This window comes from Coregonus clupeaformis, unplaced genomic scaffold (assembly GCF_020615455.1).
Source record: "Coregonus clupeaformis isolate EN_2021a unplaced genomic scaffold, ASM2061545v1 scaf2935, whole genome shotgun sequence".
Taxonomy (NCBI): Eukaryota; Metazoa; Chordata; class Actinopteri; order Salmoniformes; family Salmonidae; genus Coregonus; species Coregonus clupeaformis.
Window position 1 is genome coordinate 25,001 of NW_025536389.1, and position 7,133 is coordinate 32,133.

The 7,133-nt window shown below is 44.6% G+C and overlaps 1 long non-coding RNA gene across 1 annotated transcript in view; it reads right to left on the minus strand.

Moving 5' to 3' along the window:
- The window catches only part of LOC123489274, a 21,103-nt gene extending 15,265 nt beyond the window's left edge, over positions 1-5,838 (minus strand). The window contains exons 1-3 of the long non-coding RNA XR_006660522.1: positions 5,416-5,838; positions 4,890-4,962; positions 4,572-4,608 (exon numbers count right to left, since the gene is read on the minus strand). This is a non-coding gene — a long non-coding RNA (uncharacterized LOC123489274). The remainder of the gene's footprint in view (positions 1-4,571; positions 4,609-4,889; positions 4,963-5,415) is intronic.
- Between the last annotated feature and the right edge of the window lie 1,295 nt (positions 5,839-7,133).

Sequence of the window (7,133 nt, forward strand, 5' to 3'; positions counted from 1 at the left end):
TCGTGGGACCCTTCATTACACCTGGCACAGAGAAACCAGTAAGCTTCGCTCTTAAAAAGCAAAGCATTGGTTCAATCGCCAGACTGTATAACTGCCCTGAAATTGGGCATCCCTGCCTGATGCCCCTTTGGACAGGGATGGGACAACTCAAACCACCCCCCCACCTTCACCATACACGAGGCCCCCAGCATACAGTAACTTCATCCAAGACAAAAAAAACATCCCCAACCCCAAAGGCTTTCATTGTTTTAAACAAGTACTGGTGGTCCACACGATCAAAAAGCCTTCTCCTGATCCAAAGAAAGTAAACCCACATTTACATCAGACAGTTTACAAATGTCCAAAACATCTCTTATTAGGAAACAAGTTGTCAACAATAGAGCGATCAGGTACACAGTAGGACTGGTCCTTGTGGACCAACAATCCCAGATACTCTTTCAACCTGTTTGAGAGACATTTAGAAACAATTTTATATTCTGCACACAGCAAAGCAACAGGTCTCCAATTTTTATGAGAGCCAAATCCCCTTTTTGGCAACAGTGAAAGTACCGCACGTTGACAAGATACAGGAAGAGAGCCCTCATGAAAAGATTCACACACCACTTCATAAAAATCCTCCCCAAAAGTGCTTGTAAAACTCAGATGGTAAACCATCAATGCCAGGGGCTCGGCCTGTTGAGAGCTGCATAACTGCTGTGGACAGCTCTTGCAGTGTAATGTCAGAGTCCAATGCGACTCTTTGCTCAGGTCCCAATTGAGGAAGACCGTGTAACAACTGTTCAGTACACAGAGAGTCACAATCCTCCGCCTTATAGAGGGCAGAATAGAAATCCACGGCATGTTGACGCATTTCACTGTCGTCCGTGGTCACCTTCCCATCAGGAGACGAAGGCAGACCATCTGTTTACGTTGCAATGTCGACTGTCCTAGGTTAAAAAAAAAAAGCACTAGGAGCATCCATATCCTTGAGGGGAAGCGAAAGCGAGACCTAATCAAGGCACCCTTCACTCTTTCATGCAGAAACGACCTCAATTCATGTTTCTTGTCCTGTAAGTTCATGACTAGTCCGGGGGTCATTCTGAGTGAGCAACTTCAATTCAATAGATTTAATGTTCTGCTCAAGGGCCCTGATAGTCTCTTTAACTTCAATTCGAGACAGAGCAGTATACTGTTGACAAAATAGTCGTATTTGGGCCTTCCCAACCTCCCACCATTGTCTCAAGGACTCAAAATTCCCTTTTGTAACCCTCCATTTTTCCCAAAACAACAAAAACCTTTCACAAAACATGACATCATGTAACAATTTAACATTAAAATACCAATAAGATGATGACCTCGTGGACAGGACAAGTGAATATCAACAGTGACAATATGGTGATCAGAGAAACCCACAGGAGTAATGTCACACCTTCCAACCCTACTACAGTATTGCTCAGATACATACAACCTGTCTAACCTTGCTGCACTGACATGACCTTCATTAACTTTTAGCCATGTGTACTGCCTAACTTTTGCATTCCTTACTCTCACACATCAGAAAGCTCAAACTCAGTTAATAGACCAGACAGACAAATTGCTGACCGCAGGTGAGGGTTCTTCAGCGGTGCGATCAACAGTAAAATCCACTGTACAGTTCCAGTCCCCCCTAAAACCATACACCCCTCTTGGTCACACTGTCTTAAGGTTTCCTTTATTTTATCAAAAACAACAATACGCTCTGTACCCTCATTAGGAGCATAAACATTCAAAAAAACAAACAAAAACCCCATAACATTCACCTTGACCAATAAAACCCGACCCTTGACAATCTCTGTTGTAGATACCACAGTCACCCCTAAGCCTGAAGAAAACAAGATTGCCACCCCAGCACTGAAATTAGTACCATGACTGAGTATATGCTGCCCCTCCCACCACATACCCCAGTCAGCCGCATTTTCCTCATCACTATGTGTCTCCTGTAGGAAAACTACATTAAGCCTTTTCTGTTTTAGTACTTCTAATACCCAAGCCCTCTTATTCCTGTCCCTTCCTCCATTAATGTTGAGAGAACCTACCCTTAGTACCTCCATATAGAAAAGACAAAGGAAAAGCAGAAGATACCACAGAGAAACCAGACAAAGAGAATAGAACACCCTATGAGGCATAATCATCATCATTATTTAAATTTTCTCTTAACCTGACCACGTTTCCCACCACCCTTTGCTGCTGCAACAGCAGTAACAAATTTCCTCAAGCGAAACCGCTTCTTCTCACTCAACTGGTCTAACCCCACCGTCTTCTGTAACATCACCGCTGACCTCACAAACTTATCAACATCAAAATAATCTGCCAATTTGACAGATTTCCCAAAAGTCTGATCCAGAAACCCTTTTACCTCCTCTAGATCGTAAATTGAGTCCTCACCAGCTGATACCGTATCAAGAGAGATATCCATATCCATATCCTTCTCCTGATCCTCCTCAACTGAGGCCACAGACCACTGACTCCCCTCTACCACATCCCTTTCAACACTCCCCCACTTGCACCCCATCACTCGTACCAGGCATCTCCTCCACTACCTGGGAGACTAGCCCCACCTGAACCCCATTACTGCGTAGTGGGCATCTCCTCCACTACCTGGGAGACTAGCCCCACCTGAACCCCATTACTCGTAGTGGGCATCTCCTCCACTACCTGGGAGACTAGCCCCACCTGAACCCCATTACTCTTAGTGGGCAACTCCTCCACTACCTGGGAGACTAGCCCCCCTGTAACCCAGCACTCATAGTGGGCATCTCCTCCACTACCTGGGAGACTAGCCCCCTGTACCCCAGCACTCATAGTGGGCATCTCCTCCACTACCTGGGAAACTAGCCCCCCCTGTACCCCAGCACTCATAGTGGGCATCTCCTCCACTACCTGGGAGATTAGCTCCACATGAACCCTCTCCTGTAACCCATTACTTTTTAGTGGGCATCTCCTCCACTACCTGGGAGATTAGCTCCACATGTACCCCCTCCTGTACCACAGCACTCGTACTGGGCACCTCCTCACCAGTCTGAGGAAATGGCCCTTCAGATCCATCCTTACCTTCTACAACCATTTTTTTTCTGCTGCATAACATTTCCCTCTGGTACAAGTTGCACCTCTGTGCCCTCAACACGGACAACTTGTTCCTCAGCAACAGATGCGTGTGGCTGTTCTACCACTGTCAGCCCACCTCTTCCTACATCAGTGGGCCCAGGCGTTACGAGGACCACCTGCGCCCCTCCCTCTGCCTTCTCCCTTTTCGGGCAAGCATGTCGCTGATGACCAACATCCCCACACTCAAAACACCGTTGACTACCCGTACTAGCATAAGCCAATACAGTCTATTGTCATACTTGACTTTAAACGCTAACTCCAAAGTCTGCTCCGGTGAGTCCAAAAACATAAACACCTGTCGCCGAAACGACATTACCTGTTTCAACGCCGGGTGTTTGCAACCCAATGGGACAACCTTAATTGAACTTGCAAACTTCCCAAAGCGCAATAACTCGCGCTCCAATAGCTCATTTGGAATGAACGGCGGTACATTTGAAATCGTTACCCTTGTTGGACGGAGAAAAAAGCGGCGTAACTTGAATAAACATTCCTTTAAGAAGTATGCCATGCTCAACCATACGATCAACAAGGCGCTCTTCTTTAAGAAATACCACCACCGCTTTATTCATCCGTGACGCAGAAGCAACATTCTCATATCCTACCTTCTCTCCTACGGCGACCAAAACCTCTTCCACCGTGACAGTAGCTTCAGTAACACACCTAAAGCCGTGTCGAAGTGACAGGGACGGCGTCCCGATTCGGGCCGCCATCCCCACCAAAATCAGGGTAATTTCGACACGAAAAACAATATACTTAATTCTACCACAACAAAAAAATAGAAATAATAATCTTAATCATGCATAGAAGAAAAAAGGATATCACCAAGAAAAGGAAAACCCAGGATATCTAACTCTACACAACACTCGCACTTAGCACTCACTCAAACAATTCCCAGCACGCACCAAACACTCCCAGCATGCAGAGAGAGAGAGAGAGAGAGAGAGAGAGAGAGAGAGAGAGAGAGAGAGAGAGACGGAGAGAGAGAGAGAGAGAGAGAGAGAGAGAGAGAGAGAGAGAGAGAGAGACGGAGAGAGAGACGGAGAGAAAGACGGAGAGAGAGACTGAGAGAGGGAGAGAGAGAGAGAGAGAGAGACGGAGAGAGAGACGGAGAGAGAGAGAGAGACAGAGAGAGAGAGAGAGAGAGAGAGAGACAGAGAGACGGAGAGAGGACTAGAGAGAGAGAGAGAGACGGAGAGAGAGACTGAGAGAGACGGAGAGAGAGAGAAGAGAGAGAGAGAGAGACGGAGAGAGAGAGAGAGAGAGAGAGAGAGAGAGAGAGAGAGAGAGAGAGAGAGAGAGAGAGAGAGACAGAGACAGAGACAGAGACAGAGAGAGAGACTAGAGAGAGAGAGAGAGAGAGAGAGAGAGAGAGAGAGAGAGAGAGAGAGAGAGAAACAAGAGAAAGAAGAAGAGGCAGAGAGGAAAGAGCTAAATGAGACACTACTTACCCACTAGGTCATTCTTCCCCTCAGAATCCGCAGAGAGCTTCTCAAAAGAACACAAATAACACAAAATGCACACATTTTTAAAAACATTAATAGTTGTCTGCATCTGTCCTTTTGTAACTGTTTCGGCCAAAAATATACAGTTGATCACCAAAAATTACCAAAAAATAAAAAAAAATCTCCCACTTTTATCTGCTTTACTGAAAACATTCTGTAAACCGAACATTCAACACGGTTTAGCCTACATTTAGGAGCGTTAATTGATTCAGTCCCTAAAGCATTTTGAATGCGCCCCACTGATGTGTATTCGGACCGGCTTACCCTGCTTCTCCTGGTCTGGGGGATCCCCAACCCTGATTGGCTGTCCACATCTCCCATAAGAAAGTCAGACGCTCTGAGGTCCGGAAGAAGACGAGTTAATAACAATATCAAGTGAGCAAGACTTAACAAAGACAAGTATCCGAGACTAGAGGTTACAACACAGGCCTATTTATTACATCAACAAACAAAGACCAGTGAGAAATACTGAGAAAACTAAGTGTTCAAGACTACGAGGTCAAAACATATTTACGCAATCAAATAACAATATCAAGTGTCCAAGGCTAGAGGTTAAAGATAAGAGTCCAAGGCTAAAAGGTAGTACATATTTATGTACACCATTAAGTAAGCTCAGTGTGGTTTAAGTGAAACTTTCATGTGGACATAGTTAAACATTAGCCTATTCATCATTTCTACCATTACAATGAAGTCTTGTTCTTTTGACTGTTACCAGGCCTATTGAGTACAGTCTGCTATCTCTGACAACATACACTAAAAGTGTTGATAGGTCAACAAACGTTGTACTCACACATTGCCAAATGTGAACGCCAATGTGTCAATGGACGCGTGTATCTCGCCAAATTCAGCGTTTTTGTTTTCTCGGTTTACTTCCTTGAAGTTAATGCCTGTTGGAAAGTGATTTAAAAAAATCACATGAGAACTTCAACCAGAGACCAATCACATTCATCAACAGACAAGCAAACAGTCAACAAAAGCAGTCATGGAGTCAGCCTGGTCATAAAGCTAAAGAATGGAGTCATAAAACAGTAAGATGTCATGTTAGATCAGCACACTATTATGACTTCATTCATTGGGCTGATTGAATTAAATTAACACTCATTCATTCCTTCACTAGGACCTAGGGGGCCTAAAGTAAATGTAGCATTTCAAAAATAAGCTACATTTAATAACTTCCTAGTTTCTGTAGATGCAGAGGAAACGCTTTATTTGGCTTTTTTTTTTTTTTTTACACTCCCTCATAGACCTTAGAAAGGTGCTGACACCACATGCCAATAAGTGATAAGAGCCAGAAAGCTGGTTATCAGTGTGATAGAGCCAGAAAGCTGGTTATCAGTGTGATAGAGCCAGAAAGCTGGTTATCAGTGTGATAGCGTCAGAAAGCTGGTTATCCGCTGGTTATCAGTGTGATAGTGCCAGAAAGCTGGTTATCCGCTGGTTATCAGTGTGATAGTGCCAGAAAGCTGGTTATCCGCTGGTTATCAGTGTGATAGTGCCAGAAAGCTGATTATCAGTGTGATAGCGTCAGAAAGCTGGTTATCAGTGTGATAGAGCCAGAAAGCTGGTTATCAGTGTGATAGAGCCAGAAAGCTGGTTATCAGTGTGATAGCGTCAGAAAGCTGGTTATCCGCTGGTTATCAGTGTGATAGTGCCAGAAAGCTGGTTATCCGCTGGTTATCAGTGTGATAGTGCCAGAAAGCTGGTTATCCGCTGGTTATCAGTGTGATAGTGCCAGAAAGCTGGTTATCCGCTGGTTATCAGTGTGATAGTGCCAGAAAGCTGGTTATCAGTGTGATAGTGCCAGAAAGCTGATTATCAGTGTGATAGCGTCAGAAAGCTGGTTATCAGTGTGATAGCGTCAGAAAGCTGGTTATCAGTGTGATAGCGTCAGAAAGCTGGTTATCAGTGTGATAGAGCCACGTTGAAACATGTTGAAAGCACCGAGCTGTCTGTTCAAACGATTAGCACACATTAATACACCCATGCATACCCCTGAAGACATGCCACCAGAGGTCTCTTCACAGTCCTCAAGTCCAGAACAGACTCTGGGAAATCGCACAGTACTACTCAGAGCCATGACTACCTGGAACTCTATTCCACATCAGGTAAAGCAGTAAAATAAGATTTTAAAAAACAGATAAAAATACACCTTATGGAACAGCGGGGACTGTGAAGAGACACAGACACATTGTAATATTGTTGTATGGTGGTATTATACATTTTGTGTTGTAGATATGTAGTGGTGTAATAATGTTATATGATGTACTGTTTTATTATAGTTTTTAGTTTTTTTTGTGTGATGTGCCTTAATGTGTTTGGACCCCAGGAAGAGTAGCTGCTGCCTTGGCAGGAACTAATGGGGATCCATAATAAACCCCAGGAAGAGTAGCTGCTGCCTTGGCAGGAACTAATGGGGATCCTAATAAACCCCCAGGAAGAGTAGCTGCTGCCTTGGCAGGAACTAATGGGGATCCATAATAAACCCCAGGAAGAGTAGCTGCTGCCTTG